This window comes from Tamandua tetradactyla, chromosome 9 (assembly GCF_023851605.1).
Source record: "Tamandua tetradactyla isolate mTamTet1 chromosome 9, mTamTet1.pri, whole genome shotgun sequence".
NCBI lineage: Eukaryota > Metazoa > Chordata > Mammalia > Pilosa > Myrmecophagidae > Tamandua > Tamandua tetradactyla.
The window spans coordinates 99,234,296-99,255,269 of NC_135335.1; the positions used below are offsets into that span (position 1 = coordinate 99,234,296).

At 35.7% G+C, this 20,974-nt stretch overlaps 1 long non-coding RNA gene across 2 annotated transcripts in view; it reads left to right on the forward strand.

The window, feature by feature from the left end:
• Positions 1 to 20,974, forward strand: part of LOC143647296 (uncharacterized) — a 201,617-nt gene that overhangs the window by 36,390 nt on the left and 144,253 nt on the right. The gene's annotated exons all lie outside the window — the stretch shown is intronic.

The following is a 20,974-nucleotide window of genomic DNA, read 5'->3' on the forward strand; positions in this document are numbered from 1 at the left end:
CACCATGAAAAGAGAAGCTAGAAATATGGCAGAAAATCATGAAATGAGATTCAATTTGGAAATATGAATGCTGATACAATTGGGAATTATAATATGAAGCAGGGAAATTGAGCCAAAATCTATCCTGAAGGGAGAGAAAAAGAGCAAGTAACAAAAATCACAGTACTTTATATTCCCAAACAGGATTCACCACTTCCAAGAATACAGTGTAAAACTTTACATATTTGCAAATATTATATGAGCCAGACTGTGCAAATTAGAAGGTTATAACAAGATAACAGAGGAGCATATCAGGTCAGTAACCAAGAATGGTCACTCTGGTAAGGCCCACAGAACAAGTTGGTAGCACTTCCAGAAAAGCCAGGAGATTTGCATTAAGCAGATCTATTAGGCAGCCTCAGATGACTGGAAGCTGCCCAGAATAGAAAGGTTTTTGGACTCCAGAAAGATGGAGTAGGTGGTGGGTGAAGGCCGTTTTAAAGGTCTGCCTATGGCAGTCAACCTGTGGGCAATTAAGAACTGAAGCATTGGAATGGGTCATTTAGTCCCTCAAGTAGAAGGTAAAAATAAAATTCTAATGCCATGATTGTTTAGCTATGACTAATAGGCAGAATGCAGTCCAACCGCTATTTTTTTTTTTATGTTTCAAACATTAGATCTTCCAAATAGTGCTATTCATACAGAAGTGATGTGGAGGTCTCAAGTGAAATCCAAGATGAATGGATCTGCCAGGAGAATGCAAGAATTTATTAAAAAAAAAAAAACAAAACAAAACTCATCTCCAGACACTTATAGAGCTATTTTGGGGGTATCACTATTCATTTTTTTTGGATTATTTTCTAGAAGCATCAACTTTGAAATCAATCAGACCTAGGTTTAAATTCTAGTTCCACTCCTTCCTGTCAGGGAGTCACTGAAAATCTACTATCGGTTTCTTCATCTGTTAAAGGCGGATAATTGTAGAAGTCTCTCAAGATTGATTCACAGGCTTAATGTGTTAAGTATAAGCATCACATTGCCTAATGCCAATTCATAGAAAGCATTCATAAGATACACAGTAAAATTCTATCAGATATGGTAAAGTAGAGTAGATAAAAAACACATAGTTCAGATCTCAGTTCTTCCCAGCTCTCTGATTTAGGTCAGGTTAGCCTCTGTGCCTCTGTTTCTGAATTACAAAAATGCAAAGAATGATAGTACCTGTTTTTTTATATAGTTGTTCTGAGATTTAAATGAGAAAATACATGTAAAGTTCTTAGACCAGTCCCTGGAATATAATAACCACCCGAAACAAATTAGCTGTTATAAACTCACATGTTAAATTCAAGAGGGTCTAAACTCCAAATACGTTAAATAAAATATAATTGATTAGGTCATTCGGATTGCATTTCTTCATCTTAACTGGTAAGCCTGAGTGTTATAGCTGTAGTCTAAACTTTGGGGTGTTTGGGAAACCATGGCCTATGGTGATTAATCCTGGAGTCAGGCACCCTGCGTTCAAATCCTGGCTCTGACTCTCACTAGCTGTGCTGTTGTGACCATATGATTTAACCTCTCAAAACTCCAGTTTCCTTATCTGTAAAATAATTGCTACCTTTCAGGTTTGCTGTTGTGGATATTCAAGGACCTAATGCCATTATGGTTAAAGTGGACAGGGCATTTTTGGAGACTGATGTGCTCCCTGTGCCTACTGTGACAGCCCCATGTAGTCCAAAGAGTTGGGAAGAGCTGAGAAAATTTATATTCTATTCCTCCTGTCTTGTGGGTCAGCATCTCCTGGCTAGTTCCTAAAACTGGGAACAGTTCCAGGAACAAGCTGCAGCTGAGGACACAGAGAACAGAACTGAGAACAGAAATCAGGGACAGTGGGAGTCATAGCTGTGGGCAAACTCAGAGCCTTGCAGTGGAAGTTGGCCAGACCTGGTGTCATTGGGCAATGACCACGGGGAGGAAGAGACAAACAAGAAATATCAGTGCGGTCTTAAAGATACAGAAAAGACTTTGAAGGCAAAAGAAAGGATCAAGTGGTTTCTGTGGGTGGATATGTGGGGAGTTAAGGATGAGGAGAGCTCTGGAAAAACCTCTGATACTCAAATGTCTTTTTTTATTATGTTACTAACAGTACATATGAAATATGACATGGTTTTTGAAACTCTGCAATAAATTGATTAACTAGCAATGGTTTTGTGTCCATTCACAAAGCATGGATTTAACATAAGTGAATCTATCCAGAAGGCATTCTTTTTTGTCCTTCAAAATAATCAAGTTTTATTGTAGACGGTCCAAATTGGAAAGGCTAGATGAGGTAATAGAATAGCATCTTTTCATATTAAATATTTCTCCCCCACAGAACACTTTGTTTTCTCAGTCCACTGGAGGCAGAAGAACAGATATAAATTTTGTAACAAAGAAAACAAAATATCTCCCTTAAAAGGAGTTAGAAACCTGGAAGGAAGACAGAGGGTTCCACAAACACTGGACATGCAATTAACATTATTAATGATTGTTTTAGTTTCCCGGCTGCTACAACAAATACCATACAACAGGTTGGCTTAACAACAGGAATTTATTGGGTCATAGTTTCAGAGGCTAGAAGGCTTGCTTCCTCCGGAGTTAAGTATCTTCTGACTGGCTGGCAGTCTTCAGGGTTCTTTGTCTTTTCCATCACATGAGCATGGCCATGTCTTCTACTTTCTACTCCTGATTCTGTTGACTTCTGGCTCCTGTATACTCCTTGGGGCTTCTCTCTCCATCTGACTTTCACTCTGCTAATAAAGGACTCCAATAATCTAAATTAAAGCCCAACTCGATTCAGTTGGGTCACACTGTAAATGAGATCTTATTTATAGTGGATCCACTACCACCAAAATGCAAAACAAGACCAAGAAAATGCCCAGACTGGGGTACATTATTCAATCCACCACAATCATGTATGACAAAGTTAGACATAATGGAATAAAATTAGGTAAGTAAAATTAACCCCAAGCCTGCAAATAAGGATCCAAATGTAAGCAGGCAGTATAGACATGTTTTAGTTCATTTGCCTTGCACTTTGCAGAGTGAGGCCCACACAGATTAAAGCAAGCGAGTTCTTGTTCATAAATTACTCCTAGGAGTCAGTTTGCATTTTTAGAAGCAATTCAACTCCAAGGACATTTGATAGTTATTAATGTAAAAATGAATTTGCTTATGGTATATGAGGAACTTGTAAGAATTAAAAGAGAGATCCCGAATGAATTCAGCACTTTGGGAATTTGGCCAACAGTAAGATAACTAAGGGTGAGGACAGACCGTTCTGAACTTGGACAAGTCAAAAGTAGGATCAAGATTTACATGCATTTCTTCAGTGATTCCTTTCTATGGCTACATGATATTCTACTGGGTGAATGGACCATAGTATATTTATCCTTTCATTTGTTGATGGACACTTGAGTTACTTCCACCTATTGGCTATTGTGCTTAGTGTTACTATGAACATTTGTGCACAAGTATCTGTTTGAGCCCATCTTTTCAATTTCTTTGGGTAGATACCTAAAATGTATCCTATTTTTGTTGTTGTTGTTGCTGTGTTTTTGTTATATGCAAGAATTCATTGCCAAATCAAAGATCTTGAAGATCTTCCTCTGCTATCTTTTAAAAGTTGCATAGTTACAGTTCTTATATTTAGGTTCTTGTTCCATTCTGAATGGATTTTTTTTTTTTTTTTTTTGCATAGGATATGAGTTAAGAGGGCTAACCTATATTCTTTCCCATGTGAAATCCAGTTTTCCTAGCCCCATTCACTGAAGAGACTATTCTTTTCCCATTTTGCAGGTACTTAACACCCTTGTTAAAAATCAACTGGCCATATATGTGTAGTCTACTTCTGGAGTTTCAGGTCTTTCTAGCAGGCTCTGTGTCTATCCTTACGCCAGTACCACATAGTTTTGACCACTGTGTCTCTCTGGTAAGTTTTGAAATCGGGGAGTGTGAGTCCTCCAACTTTTTTCTTCTTTTACACGATTGTTTTGACTACATGGAGACCTCGCAATTCCATGTGAAAATGAGGATTAGCTTTTCCATTTCTGCAAAAAAGGTTTATGGGATTTTTATAGGGTTTGTATTAAATTTGTAGATTACTTTGTGAACTATTGACATCATAACAATAGTAAGTCTTCTAACCTATGAGAAATGACATCTTGTCATCTATTTAAGTATTTAAATATCTTTATACAATATTTTATAGATTTCATTACACAAATCTTTCGCCTCCTTAGTTAGATTTATTCCTAGATGTTGTAACCTTTTAAGTGTTATTAAAAATGGAAATGTTTTCTTAATTTCAATTCAAATTCTTCATTGCTAGTGTACAGAAAAGCAATTTATCTTTTTGTTTTGATCTTGAGTTCAGCAACTTTGCTGCATTTATTAGTTCTAATAGGTTTCTTATAGATTCCTTGGGATTTTCTCTATATAGGATCATGTCATCTGGAAACAAGATAGTCTTACTTCTTTTTTTCCAATTTAGATGGCTTTTACTTCTTTTTATTATTGGATTGCTCTGTAATTATACAGTTTAATGTAGAATACTGTACAGTGCAGTGTAGAATAGCTTATAAGGACTCTAATCATATTGGACTAAGGATCACCCTTCTGTGGTTTGACCTCATCTTAACTAATGATATCTTCAGAGAGCCTATTAACAACTGAGTTATCAGTAGCACCAGGGGTTAAGATTTGAACATGTCTTTATGGGAACCATGATTCAATCCATAACAATTTGCCCTCTAGACCTCAAAAAGACATGTTCTTCCCACATGAAAAATACATTTAACCCATCCCAAAAGCCTTAAGAGGTTTAAGTAACAAATCTGTGTCTGAAATTTCATTTAAATCAGTCATGGGTGTGATCCATCATGGGGCAAAATTCCTCTCCCTCTGTGGACCTGTAAAATCTAGAAAACAAGTTATCTGCTTCCAAACTACAGTAGCAGGGCAGACATGGGATAGGCACTCCCATTCCAAATAGGAGACATTGGATCACAAAAGGGGGTATGGTTTCCCAGCAAATCCAAAACTCAACATGGAAAATCCCATTTGATCAAGAGCTAAGAATAATCCATGGCTTGATGCTTTGTACCCTGGGCCTACTAGAGCAGCAACCCCACCCTCTCTGAGCAATGGGCTGTCAGGCATCCTATCTTTGAATACTAGGCCAAAGGACTCACCCTCCCAAATGTTGGAGTGGCCCCTCTCTCTTGGTCCATGCAGGTGTCTACTGCTCAGAACTTTGCTTCCACAGTTGAGCCATTGGTATCCTTCTTCCTTCATTTTGCCCAAGCTCTCTCTTTCTCAGTCCATACTGGGAGTATTTCTTACAAAAACTCTCAAAAACTACATCAGTCTTCTATGGAATTCAAGAGCATCCAAGCTATCAGATCTTCTACCGATTTTCCTGGGTCACTGCATATCTATTCCCGACCTACTCTAAAATGATTGATTAAATCCATGAGTCAAATGCCTATCTTTTTAGGAAATGGTTGTTGAGTTATACCCTCATGGGGAGCCCCATTCTCTGTGAACTCAGCATCCAAGAATTCAGTGAGGGCACAGTTAGGGCCCCTTCTGGTCCCATTCTCAGAGCATGCTATCTGGATAAGCTGAGAAATTTCCAAATTATCAAGTGCTATCCCTTTTCACTTGGCAGTTCAGTCTTCAATTTATCTCTTTTCTCATGTATTTTATATAAGCAGCAAGGAAAAGCCTGGCTGCATCTTCCATACATTGCATGAAAATCTCCTCAGTTAAATACCCCAGTCCATTGCTTACAAGTTCTGCCTTACATGTGCCATCAGAATATACTTTTACCAAGTTTTCAGCCACTTTATAACAACAATCACCTTTCTTCCAATAACAAATTCATCATTTCCTTCTAAGACATCACTGGAGATGCTTTAAACATACATATTTCTACCAACATTTTCTTCAAGGTAACTATGGTGGTTTAAACTGTATGTACCCCCAGAAAACTTGTCCTTAAATTTAATCCATTCTTGTATTTGTGAGCCCAATGTCAATCAAAAGGACCTTTTGATGAGGTTACTTCAGTTAAGGAATAACCCAGAGTGCCCGTTTGAAACTATTATGAACACCAGAAAAGCCATGTTTTATTCTTGATCCAATCTTGTAGGACCTATAGTTTAGAGTGGAAACTTTGATTAGATTGTTTCCATGGAGATAGACCTACTCAATTTTGGGTATTATCTTTTGATTAGATGGAGATGTGACTCCATCCACCCATTCAAGCTAGGTCTTGATTAGTTTACTGGAGTCCTTTAAAAGAGGAAACATTTTGGAGAAAGCTCAGAGCTGACACAGACAGATATATTTGGAAGCAGAAAGAAAATGCCCCTAGAGAAGCTCTTTGAAATCAGAAGCTAATGGACCATCAGACACAAGATACGTATTTTAGAGCAGCTAGAAGTAAAAATCTAAAATTGTGAAATTGTAACCCTTGTCAAAGTCTGAAACATGTTCTACAGCTAATTGTGGTGCTGTGCTTGGAAATTTATAGCTTTTTTGTATATATGTTACTGTTCACAAAAAAAGTCGATAGTGATGATAAAAAAGTATTTAAGCCCTCTCACCTCCTATATTCTGGAACAGCTAGAAGGAAAAATATGAGAGGATGGTATGGTAGCCTATGACAAACTCTGGGATCTATCCTGTAACCACTTTTTGAAGTGGTTTTGAAAACTATTGCTTTTTCATTTCTTTGCTTTGTATATATGTTATACTATACAATTAAAAAAATTGAAAAAAAATTCTTCCAGCCTGTACCCATTACTCAGTTCCAAAGCTACCTCTACATTTTGTGACAGCAGACCCCATATCCAAGTACCAAAAACTGCCTTAGTTTGTCAAAGCTCATGTAACAAACTACCATAGACTAGTTTACTTAAACAACATGAATTTAGCATCTCACATTTCTGAAGGCTGGAAGTTGTCAAAAGAAGCAAAGTAACCACTATAGTCAAAGTTTTGGGTTTGTTGGAGGAGAAACCATTTGAACAGGGAGATCTCAAAGAGAAGTAAGAGTCTCAAGTGGTGAGCAGGTTATGTTGGCTTATAAAAGCAATTAGTGGATTTCCAAAGAGGAAGTTACACTCATTGATTAACATTTAAGTTCTTTAATACAAAATAGGGTCTCACAAAGTAGTGAGCAATTATGTTAATTATTATAGAATACTTCTTCATTTCTGATAAGTTATCTGTATTGGACTAAAACCAGTTTGTTCTCAAATTTTGCTTAAACTGCAACTTTTGCAGGCTGTATTCTATTTTTTCAGGATGCCCGTTTTTGCTTTTCCTTTTTGAAAGTCCCTGTCATTTCTTGGAAAGGGGTTGCTCCTGGCAGCATTATTGCAGGCGGCTATTTTATTTTACTTATCAAAGTCCCTCTATTCCTAGTTTTCAGAGTGTTTTAATCATGAGAGTTGAATTTTGACAAATGCCTTTTCTCCATCTAATGAGATGATTATGTGGTTCTTTTATCATTCTATTAAATTCGTATATTACCTTGATGAATTTTGTACGTTGAACCACCCTTACATATACCACTTGGTCATGGTACATAATCCTTCTTATGCTGTGGGGTACACAGGTAGTTTAGTGGTTAGAATGTCTGCCCTCTATGCAGGAGACCTGGGTTCAATTCCTGGACCGTGCACTCTGCACCCCCCACCCCCCAAAAAATCTTGCTGTGGTACCATATCTTGGTGGTGCCTTCTCGAGTTCTTGATCAAGAATATTGTGAAAATGCCTGGGCCATTTCAACCTCTTCTGAAAATTTTTTAGGTGAATTACATTTTTCTCCCTTTAAATACTTTTTTCCAGAGGTATGAACAGTGACATTGATATTTTAATGATGGTACAAGGGTGCAGGAAGAACTTTCTGATCCATTCCTTTCCTCTCAAGTAGTTGGGACCCTGTACAAACTACCCTTGATAAGCAAGAATTGGGTTGAAATTTAGAGATCTGTTGACTAGAAGATATCTATTGGCCCATTCCAATATTCCCCCCACCTCAATTCCTCATGCTGCAATTTCTATGTACTATGGAAAGCTTACCTTTACATGTTGGTAATATTTCTTTGAGCTGTTCACTGTTACTTGACATCACTAAAGTTAGTCATTGATGACTTCACATTTCATTATAATCACCTCAGATCAGACTGTGAGTGAGGTTGTTTGGCTGCATTTAGAAAAAAAACATTTTTAGCTGGAGCTGTTTTCTCCCTGCTCAATATGGAAAAACTATCACACTGGATGATTTTCTCAATTGTATCGTTTCTCCAAATGATGTGTGATCTTCAAACCTAAAAGCTAGTGCCATTTGGGCACATCTCCATTGGGTGGCAGTACATGTTCAGAACCCAACACTGCTAGCAGTTTGACACTTTATTTCTGAAATGGAATTTGTACTTTATTTTCTTGACTTTTAATACCTGCCTTTTCAAAAAGTCAATCCATTGGCCATATAAATGGTAAAAGATGAACGGGAACTGAGCTAGCATTCAAAAGTTCATCATTGCAATTAACAATTGCAGAGTCCACATATGTTTTGTTCTCTACTGTATAACTAATATGTAGTTCACCACCCAGAAAATAGTGATCATTTAAGACACCTTGAGTTTTTAAAAAATAATTTATGCTGATATAAAATCCAAAGGCATATTCTGAATTCAGAAAAAAAAATTTTCCTATCTATTCAACCCAGGGTTTCAGCCTAAAGTATCCCATACTTTGTAATCTATGTCGTATTAAACTCAACTGATCATTTTGTATCTGGCACAGTTTAGAGAAATGTGCAAAATCCTGTTTTTGACACAGCACAGGTGGAAGCCATTCAAGTTACCACCTTCTATTAAATCATATATGTTCATGCAGTCAAATTTCTATTTACTATATGTTTGCGTTCTACGATAGGATTTTAAAAAACTTGTAATGGAAGCAAAAACAGCCAGTTAGAATGCTGATAGGGTTTTTTTTAAATCTTATTAATCTGCTTTGACTGTTTTTTTTTTTCATTAAAGATACATTTTAAACTAATTTATTGAGCTAGGTTGCATTTGAGCTAAGAAAATGTTTTTGGCTATAGACAAATACCATCTGTATTAAAGTAAACTTGGAATTATTTGCAAGAAAAGAGATTATTAGTACAAACCAAAAACAGAAAATGATCCCAAAATAGGCCCATGGAGAAAACCAAGGAAGAATATAAAGGTTTTGTTGAAAGCATTTATAGCAAGTGTATTTTTCAACTGAATAATAATCAATTAAAATTTATTATTCCATAGGAGTAGTTTTAAGCTAACTTGCCTTACTAAATATTTCTTAAATGAATTGTAATAATTTTAATAGGCATAGAAAAATACAGTAATTAAAAACTAGCTTAGCTAAAATAACATATATATCATTTTAACATATATACCCATATTTTAAAGTTCATATCCACATATAAGTAGGTATTTTACATATCACATGACAGAAAATGTAAGATTCTCTTTTCTATTGTTTTGATAGTTCTAAAAAATTATCTTCTGATTTTTGCCAGTTAAGTGAAAATTAAACCACATTTACACATAAACCACAAAGAATTAGATTGATAAGCAACATAGTCTTATTTTATCTTTCATTGATATAAGTATAATCAGCACAGAATGAAATGTAAAGAAATTTTAAAATTTAATCTTCCTTGGCCATTACTTGGAAACCTATCAGTGATACTGTATACCAAAGGAGTATAGCATATGAATCTATAAAGCAAGAATGCACCTTATTCATTAGTGATAGAACATGTGTGCATTATTTTTGTGTATTTCTTTTTAACAAACAACCAGACTCTATGTACTATAAAGAGATTTAAGATAATATATATAAGTCTTGGTCGGATGATTGTTCAAAAATAACACAGGGATGTTATATGAAGGTTTGGGCAAATTTGACTAAGACTTCAGTCCTTTAAAGATTCATCACAGAGAGGGAATTAGTCCTTGAGCCTAAACTCTGCAAGATGTTCGTTTATAGTACTCTAATGCATGTGTTAATTTAAGTGTCTGAGGTGGGATAGAGTGAATCAAGTACAAATCATGCCTATTGTTCTATTTGGTAGTTCTTCCTGTTCACATCCCTGTTGAGAGATAATAAAAATGGGGTGTGGTTGCATAAATGTGGAAGGAGTTAAGTGTTTCACATTCCCTGTTGCTGCCTTGGAGCACATGTCTGAACCATAATCTGCCCCAAGCTGTTGCTTGGGTAAACAGTGGAAAGCTTCAACATGCGGTCCATAAGAAGCCTTTGCCGACAAATGATGTCAGATATTTTTCAGTTGACTTAGAAAGACCAGGATTAAGAATCTCTGTGTACATCAGCCAATGAAGAGCTTTAGAAAAGTTTGAGATATTTTCCTTTATGGTAGAATTGGGTAATGCTTTTAAATTAGTATCAATAGAATTAATGAGATATCACGAGAATTTAACATTCCACAGAGGCAGGTTAAATTAAACCCTGTTTCAGTGAGGAGTGTTAGTTTTGGATTGGAAGTAAAGCCGCAATTCTGACTTGCCAGTAATTAGTACGTTCGAGTTGTATTCTTTCCGACCTTGTCTAAGTGCCATTTATCAAATACTAGTTGAGTGAATTTTGAATAGAAACCTGAAGATGACAGGTCTGATTGCAAAGTCTCACCCCTGAGCAGGCTGGAAATAGCTAGATTTTTTTCCCCCTGACAACCCCAAAATCATATACTTGAAGGTACTTTATCTCCATGAGTTCCTTCACCTGCACTGCTGTTTTAATTCTTTGCATGGATAACTCCACATCAAACCTCAGGGCCCAACTCCAGATGCCACTTCCACAGAGAGGTGTTTCCTGACCACGTGTCAGCAGGAGGCTCTTGGCCACCTCTGTATTTATCAAATCATTGAGTGGATTTATCACAATTATAATATATATTCTTAAATTTTATTTACTTACTTGCCAATTTTATTAGAGAAGTTATTGATTTACAGAACAATCATGCAACAATACAGGATTCCGATATTCCACCCAAATGGTACATTTGTTAAAATTGACGAAAGCACATTTTACGTAAAAGTCCATCATTTAACTTTGGGTTCAATGTTAGTGTGGTATAGTGCCATGGATTTTCTTTAAACAAAATTTTTGTTCCATTACCATTTATACAATCTAACACCTATCATTTCAATCATATCAGATATTAATTTCAATGCTCTTAATTGCATTTACACTATTGTGCTATCATCACCATCATCTATTACCAGAACATTCCCATCATTCCAAATAAGAATGCTGTCCATTTTGAGACTTTACTTCCCATTTGCTATGCCCATCCCATCCCCTGGTAACCTATAGTATAGATTCTGACTTAATGAGTTTGCTTGTTCTAATTGCTCAAAAGGTGAGGTCATACAATATTTGTCCTTCTGTGTCTTCAAGGTTTATCCATGTTGTCTCATATCAGGACTTCACTCCTTTTTACTGCTAAATAGTATTCCATTGTTATGTATATACCACATTTTGTTTATCCATTCATTAGTTCATACACACTTTGGTTATTTCCATCTTCCAGTGACTGGGAATAATGCCTCAAAGCATCAACACACAAATCTCAGAGTCTTTGCTTTCAATTCTTTTGGCTATAGACCTAATTTAGCCAGATTATAAGATATTTCTATACCGAGCTTTCTGAAGAACTGCCAAACCATCTTCTACAGTGGTTGCACAATTTTATATTGTCATCAGCACCGAATGAGTGGTCCTATTTCTCCACATTCTCTCCAACACTTCTTTTCCTTTTTCTTTTTAAGAGCAACTATCCTAATGGGTGTGTGTTTGAGTTTGCTAATGTGCTAAATGCAATATACCAGAAATGGGTTGGCTTTATAAAGGAAATTTATTAAGTTACAAGTTATCTGTTCTAAGGCCATAAAAATGTCCAAACTAAGACATCCACAGAAACATACTGTTCTAGTTTGCTAGCTGCCAGAATGCAATATACCAGAAACAGAAGGGTTTTTTAAAAAGGGGAATTTAATAAGTTGCTAGTTCATATATCTAAGGCCATGAAAATGTTTCAATTAAAGCAAGTCTATAAAAATGTCCAAATTAAGTCACAACAAGAGGTTACCTTCACTCAAGAAAAGCCGATGACATTCAGGGTTTCTCTCTGAACTGGAAAGGCATATGGTGAACATGAAAATGTCTGCTAGCTTTCATTCCAGGCTTCTTGTTTCATGAAGCTCCCAGAGGAATGTAATCCTTCCTCATCTCCAAAGCTCTCTGGCTGCATGGGCTGTGATTCTCGAGGCTCTGCCATGGCTCTCTCGTGGCTTTAAAAAAATGACTTTCAAATGAGACAAAATGAAGTGTCAATAGCTGAGAGATTCCAAACAGAGTGGAGAGGTTATCTTGGAGGTTATTCTTACGCATAATATAGTTATCACCTTTTTAGTTAAGGTGTGATGGAGAGGCTAGAGGGAACTGCCTGAAAATGTAGAGCTGTGTTCCAGCAGCCATGTTTCTTAAAGATGATTGTATAATGATATAGCTTTCACAATGTGACTGTGTGATTGTGAAAACTTGTGCCTGATGCTCCTTCTATCTATGTTACCAACAGACGAGTAAAACATGTGGATTAAAAATAAATAAATAATAGAGGGAGCAAATGTTAAAAAAAAAAAGGGGTGCTGTCTTCAAAATGTTTCCTCTTTTAAAGGATTCCAGTAAACTAATCAAGACCCACCTGGAATAGGTGGAGTCACATTTCCCTCTATTCAAAGGTTAATACCCACAATTGGGTGAGTCACATTTCCATGGAAACAATCAAAAAACTCCCAGCCAGCAATGCTGAATCCTCATTCATTAAAGACATGCCATTTCTGGGGTCCACCACAGATTCAAGCTGGCACACATACTTTGACTCAAGAAAGGCTAATGGAGTCCAGAACACCTCTGTCAGCTAGGAAGGTACATGGCAGGTATCTGCTGGTCCTTTGGCTTCTGATTTCAAACAGCTTCCCTAGACCATTTTATTTTCTGCATCTCCAAACGTCTCTTTCTGTGTTGGCTCTGAGCTTTTTCTAAAATGGTGCCCTCTCCAAGGATTCCAGTAAGCAGATTAATACCCAGTTGAATAGGTGGAGACACATCTGCATGGAAACCACCTAATCAAAATGTCCTACCCACAATTGAGTGGGTCACATCTCCCTGGAAACAACTTTAAAAAGATCCTACCCTACAATACTAAATCAGGAGCAAAGAACAGGACTTTTTAGGGTACAGAACAGTTTCAAATTGCATAGTGTGAAATGGTATCTCACTGTGGTTTTGATTTGCATTTCCGTTATGAATTATGATTTGGACATCTTTTCTTGTGCCTCCTGGCCATTTGTATATCTTCTTTGGAGAGATGTCCCTTAAAGTCTTTTCCCATTTTTAAATTGGGTTGTCTTTTTGTTGTTAAATTGAGGGATTTCCTTATATATCCTGGATATTAAACCTTTATCACATATCTAGTTTCAAAATATTCTTCCCTTTGCATCGGTTGTCATTTTACTTTTATGATAAAGTTCTTTGAGGAGCAAAATTTTTAATTTTGGTGAGGTCCCATTTATCCATTTTTTCTTTTGTTGCTTGTGCAAAGTCTACAAAACCATTGCCTAATATAAGGTTCTAAAGATGCTACCCTACGCTATTTTCTAGTAGTTTGATAGCTTTACATCTTATCTTAAGGTCTTTGACCCATTTTGAGTTTATTTTTGTATATGGTGTGAGGGGTCCTCCATTTTCTTGCAAATGCAGTTTTCTCAGCACCAGTTATGGAAGAGGCTATTCTTTCCCAATTGAGGTCTTTGCCCTCTTATCAAAAATCGGTTAATTGTAAATGTGAGAGTTGATTTCTGAGCTCTCAATTCTCTTCCATTGGTCTACATGTGTATCCTTGTTTCCGTTTCAAGCTGTTTTGAGTACTGTGGTTTGGAATAAGTTTTAAGACTGGGAAGTGTGAGTTCTCCAACTTCATTCTTCTTTCTCAAGATGGCCTTAGCTATTGGGGGCCACTTACCCTTCCATATACATTTTTCATTTTGCAAAGGTTATTGGAATTTTGATTAAGATTGTATTGAATCTATAAATTGCTTTGGGTAATATTGATATCTTAATGATATTTAGTTTTCCAATCCATGAACATGGAATATCTTTCCATTTATTGGTCCTTTATAATTTCTTATAGCAGTATATTGTGGTTTTCTTTGTACAAGTCCTTTACATCCTTGGTTAGGTTTACTCCTAGATATATTTGGTTCCTTTAGTTTCTCTTGGGAATGGAATTTTTTCTTGACTTCTTCTTCCAATTGCTCAATGCTTGTGTATAGAAACACTACTGATTTTTGGATACTAATCTTGTAGCCCACCACATTACTGAACTTATTAGCTCTAGGAGCTTTGTTGTGGTATTTTCAGGATTTTCTGTTTATAAAATCATATCATCTGCTAATAGGGAAATTTTACTTCTTCCTTTGGATGCTTTTATTTCTTCTTCTTGTCTAATTGCTCTGGCAAGAACTTCAAGTACAATGTTGAATAACAGTAGTGACAGTGGACATCTTTGTCTTATTCGAGCTCAGAGGGACGGCTTTTATCCCTTCACCATTAAGTAGGATGTTAGCTGTGGGCTTTTTGCATATGCCCTTTATGATGCTGAAGATGTTTCCTTCTAATCATAGTATTCTAAGTGTTTTTATCAAGAAAAGTTGCCAAATAGATTTTCTGCATACATTGAGACAATCATGTTGATTTTTCCCTCATTCTGTTAGTGTAGTGTATTACTTAATTGATTTTCCTATGTTGAACAACCTTGCAAACAGGGATAAATCCCACATGGCATGTAATTCTTTTAATATACTGTTGGATTTGGCTTGCTACTAATTCATGAAGATTTTTGCATCTATATTCACAAGAAATGTTGGTCTATTGTTTTATTTTCTGTGGTTTCCATATCTGGCTTTGTTTTGAGGATGGTGTTAACCTTACAGAATGAATTAGGGAGTTTGAGCAGAATTGGGGTTAAGTCTTCTTGGAATATTTGGGGAAATTCTCCTCTGAAGCCATCTGGTTATGGACTTTTCTTTGCTAGAATTATTTTGATTATCAAGTCAATCACTTTACTAGTAATTGGTTTGTTAAGATCTTCTATTTCTTCTTGAGTCAATGTAAGTAGTTTGTGTGTTTCTAAGAATTCGTCTATATCATGTAGATTATCTAATTTATTGGAACACAATTGTTCCTACTATTCTCATACAGTCCATTTTATTTCAGCAGAGTCATTGGTAATTGTGCTGGTTTGAAAGGATTTATGTACCCTAAAGAAGCCATGTTTTTAATCCTAATCCCATTTTGTAAAGTCAGACAATTCTCTAAACCCTATTCAGTACAGTATGTTGGAAACTTTAATTAGATTATCTCCATGAAGATGTGACTCAATCAAGTGTGGATATTAAACTTGCTTAAGTGGAGATGTGTTTCCATCCAATCCAGGTGGGTCTTGATTACTTTACTGGAATCCTTTAAAAGCGGGAGCATTTTGGAGAAAGCTTCAGAATGCCACAGCCAGGAGATGCAGAGAGTCCACTAGCCAGTGACTTTTGGAGATGAAGAAGGAAAACACCTCCCTGGGGGCTTCGTGAAGCAGGAAGCCTGGAGAGGAAGCTAGCAGAAACTGCATTGTTTGCCACGTGCTTTCCCAGATGAGAGGATAACACTGACCATGTTCACAAGTGCCTTCCCATTTGAGAAAGAAACCCTGAACTTCCTCAGCCTTCTTGAATCAAGAAGAATCATCTTTCCCTGGATGCCTTTGATTGGACATTTCTATAGATTTGCTTTAATTGGGATATTTTCATGGCCTTAGAACTGTAAACCTGTAACTTATTAAATTCCCCTTTTTAAAAACCATACTGTTTTTAGCATATTGCATTCCAGTAGCTAGCAAACTAGAACAGTAATGTTCCACCTTTCATTTCTGGTTTCATTATTTGTATCCTCTCTTTTTTTTTCTCTTTGTTAGTCTAGGTAAAGGTTTGTCAATGTTCTTGACCTTTTCAAAGAACCAACTTTTGGTTTTGTTTACTCTCTCTCTTTTTGTTTCCAAAGTATCTTTGTTCTGATATCTGTAATTTCCTTCCTTTTGCTAACTTAGGTTTAGTTTGCTCGTTTTTCTAGTTCTTCCAGTTTTGAGGTTATGTCTCTGATTTGAAGTTTTTCTTCTTTTTTAATGTAGGCACTGAGAGCTATGTATTCCTATTTCAGCACTGCTTGTGTTTCTTCTCAAATGTTTTGGTATATTGTGTTTTCATTCAACTCAAGATATTTCTTAATTTCACTTTTGATTTCTTCTTTAACCCATTGGTTGTCTAAGGTTATGTTGTTTAATTTCCAAATGTTTGTGAATTTTCCCTTTCTACCTCTGTTATTTTTAGACTCTTTCTGTTGTGGTCAGATATTATACACTATATGATTTCATTATTGAGACTTGTGACCCAGCACATGAACTATCCTAGAGAATGGTTCATGTACACTAGAGAAGAATGTGTATTCTGTTTTCATGGGGTGTAGTATTCTATAAATGTCTTCTGGTTTAGTGGATTATTCAAGGCTATACTACTCTTACTGATCTGAATTGACATTCACTCAGTTACTGGGAGGGGTGTTTTAAAGTCTCCTACTATTAATGTAGAACCATATATTTTGAATGAAGAAATTTTTGAATTTACCCCTTCAAATCTGTTAGCATTTTCTTCTTACATTGTGGTTCTGCTGTTAGGTGCATATATATTTATAAATATTACAACTTCTTCTTGAATTGTCCTCTTTACCAATTTGTAATGGCCCTCTTTGTCCCTTGTAACTGTTTTTTTACTTCATGTCTATGTTATCCAATATTAGTTTTGACACCTCAGGTCTCTTTTGGTTACTACTTCTATAGTACTTATTTCATCCTTTAACTTTCAATCTTCTTGATTTTTTGACATTAAGATGGGTCTCTTGCAGATAGCATATAGTTGGGTCATGTGTTTTTTTTTAATCCATTCTGCATTTACAGTCACTCCTGATAATACAAGACTTTCTTCCACCATTTTCTTATTTAGCCTTTGTAAACTTTATATCTTTTTAGTTCCTCACTTCCACTGTAGACTACTTTTGATTTTTTTTTTTTTTTTTTTTTTTTTACTTTTTTATGTTGTACCACATATTGAATGACTTCTCATTTCTATCTGGATGTATTGCTCGTCTGTTTTCCTTGTGAGTAACATGGAGTTAAAATTTAACATCCTAAATATATAGCAATCATATTTGGTTTGAAACTAACTTAACTTCCATAGCATGCACATATACTTTTTCTATATCCCTCTCTTTCCCAACTAATTTTTATCCTTGTTACCACTTATGCCTTTATATACTGTATGTCAACAAACCTAAATTTATCAACATTTTTAATGCATTTGCATTTTAGCACCTGTAGGAGGTAAGAAGTGGGGTCATGTACAAAACAATACAATATAATGATGCTAGCATTTATAGTAACCCAAACGTTTACCTTTCTTTATTCTGCTTTGAACCACTGCCTAATATCCTCTCATTTTGGTCTGAAGAACTCCCCTTAGCATTGCTTCTAGGCCAGGTCTAGTGGTGTACCTGAATCTTTGTGTACCTCAAAATGTCTTAATCTCGCCCTCAATTTTGAAAGAGTCTTGCCAGATATAAAAATCTTTATATAGCAGTTGTTTTCCTTCTGCACTCCAAGTATTTCAAACCACTGCCTTATTACCTCTATGGTTTCTGATAAGAAATTGGCATTCAATCTAATTGGAACTTCCTTCTATGCAATATTTTGCTTTTCTCTTGCAGCTTGAACTTTCTCCTTGTCTTTTACATTTGATAGTGTAAATGATATATGATGGGTGTAGTTTTTCAAGTCTCTTGTCTTCAAGTTCCATGATTATTTCTTTGCTAGCTACAATCCGCTCTTGAAGCCTCCCTGGGCATTTTTCATTTCAGTTATTTTGGTCTTCAACTCCAGTATTTCTGTTTGATTCCTTTTTAAAATTTCTATGTCTTTACTTTAGACTCTCATATTGTTCATTCTTTGTTTTCCTGATATCCTTTAGTTCTTTCTTTGTGTTGTCATTCATCTCCTTGAGCATGTTTAAGAACACTGTAAAGACTTTGTTTAGTGTGTCCATATTCTTGTCTTCTTCACTGGTGTTTTCTTATTTTTAAATTCTTCTTTGGATGGGCCATCATTTCCTGTTCCTCTCTGTCTTTTACTTTTTTATTGCACATTGTACCTTTTATTATTTACAAAATGTTTAACTCTAGAATTTACTCCTGAGGTTGTCTTTTTTTCATTTTTTTAAGCAACTGATGATAAAACAGAGAATTTCTTGAACTTCAGCCCTCCCCTGCCTGTAAACAGGGGAACCCCAAAACAAATAATAAACAGAAGCCCAGGGCAAGATAGAGGCTCAGGAAGATCAGGAAAACCCTGCATCTGCTTATGTCTTTGGCAGACCATGCTGAGGATAAAAAATTAAAAATAATATTTAAAAAAAGAAATAGCCTAATACAGATATGGGACACCATTGAACACAGCAGTATATGCATTGCAGGTTGTCCCAGAAGGAGAAGAAAGAGAGAAAGAGGCAGAAAAAAAGAGTCACAGGCATAATGACAAGAACTTCCCAAACAGCAAAATATCTAAATATGTACTTCCAAGAAGCTCAGAAAGCAACATACAGAATAAACATGAAGAAAAATATGCCTATCATGGATCACTTACAGCATCAAATGTAAAAGACAAGGAGAAAGTTCTGAAAGCTGCAAGAGAAAAGCAAAATCTTACATACAAGGAAGTCCCAATTAGAATGAATGCTGATTTCTTATCAGAAGCCATAGAGGGAAGAAGGCAGTGGATTGAAATACTTAGAGTGAAGAAGGAAAACAACTGCCATACAAGGATTTTATATCAGGCAAGACTCACTTTCAAAAATGAGGAAGAGATTAAGACATTCTCATGTAAACAAAAACTGAGAGGGTACATTACCACTAGACTTACCCTAGAAGCAATGCTAAGCATTTGGTATGGCTATTCATTTCTTTTGCCTATTTTATACTTGGGTTGTTTTTGTTCTTATATTGTTGAGTTGTAATTTCTTTATGTGTCCAGGATATCAAATCTTTGTCCGATATGTGGTTTCCAAATATTTTCTCCCTTTGAGTTGGCTGCCTCTTCAACTTTTTAACAAAGTCCTTTGAGGTGCAGAAGCATTTGATTTTCAGAAGTTCCCATTTATCTATTTTTCTATTTGTTGCTTGTGCTTTCTGTGTAAAGTTTAAGAAACTACCTCCTGTTGCTAGGTCTTGAAGAGGTTTCTCTATATTATCTTCTAGGAGTGCTGTGGTACTGGCTTTTACATTTGGGTCTTTAGCCACTTTGAGTTATTTTTTGTATTGGGTGTAAGGTAAAGGTCCTCTTTCATTCTTTGGCTGTTGATATCCATTTTTCCATGCCCATTTATCAAAAAGACCATTCTGTCCCAGTTCAGTAGATTTAGGAGGCTTGACAAAGATCATAGATTTGGTGGTTTATTTCTGCATTCTTGATCTGATTCCATTGGTCAATACTTCAATCTTTGTGCCAGGACCATGATGTTTTGATCACTGTGGCTTTATAATAAGTTTTAAAATGAGGAAGTGTTAATCTCCTCATTTCATTCTTCATTTTTAGGATGCTTTAAGTTATTTGGGGTCTCTTTCCTTTCCAGATGAATTTGGTAACTAGGTTTTCCTGGTCTTCAAAGTAGGTTGTTGGAATTTTTATTGGTAGTGTTTTGAATCTGTAGATTAGTTTGGGTAGAATTGACATTTTGACTATATTTAACCTTCCTATCCATGAGCAAAGAATATCTTTAAACCTATTTAGATTTTCTTTGATTTGTTTTAGCAATGTTATGTAGTTTTCTGTGTTTAAATCCTTTACATTCCTAGTTAAGTTCATTCCTAGGTACTTGATTTTTTTAGTGGCTATTTTGAATGAAATTTTTTTCCTTAATTGACTTCTCAGCTAGATAATTGCTTGTGTATACAAACATTACTGATTTTTGCACACTGATTTTATATCTTGCTACCTTGCTGAATTTGTTTATTTGCTAAAGTAACTTTGTGGTAGATTTTCAGGGTTTTCCAAGTATAGTCTCATGACATCTGCAAAAGTTGAAAGCTTTACTCCTTCCTTTCCAACTTGGATGCCTTTTATTTCTTTGTCCTCCCTGATTGTTCTAGCTAAAACTTCTAGTACAATGTTGAATAATACTGCTGGCAGAGGGCATCCTTGTCTTGTTCCTGATCTTAGGGAGAAAACTTTCAGTTTCTCTACATTGAGTACAATGCTGGTTATCAGTTTGTCATACATGCTCCTTATTATATATTGAGGAAGTCACCTTTGATTTATGCCTTTTGAAGTGGTTTTATCAGAAAAAGATTTTGAATTTTGTCAAATCCTTTCTCAGCATCAATAAAGACGATCGTGTGATTTTTCCCTTTCAATTTGTTAATGTACTGTATTACATTAATTGATTTTGTTGTGTTGAACCATCCTTGCATTCCTGGTATAATCCCCACTTGGTCGTGGTATATAATTCTTTTAATGTGCTGTTGGATTTGATTTGCTAGTATTTTGTTGAGAATTTTTGCATCTATGTTCATTAGGGAAATTGGCCTGTAGTTTTCCTTTCTATAGCATCTTTACCCAGTTTTGTATTAAAGTGATGTTAGCTTTATAAAATGAGTTAGGCAGTGTTCCTTTTTCCTCAATTTTTAAGAAAAGTTTGAGCAGGATTGGTGTTAATTCTTTTAG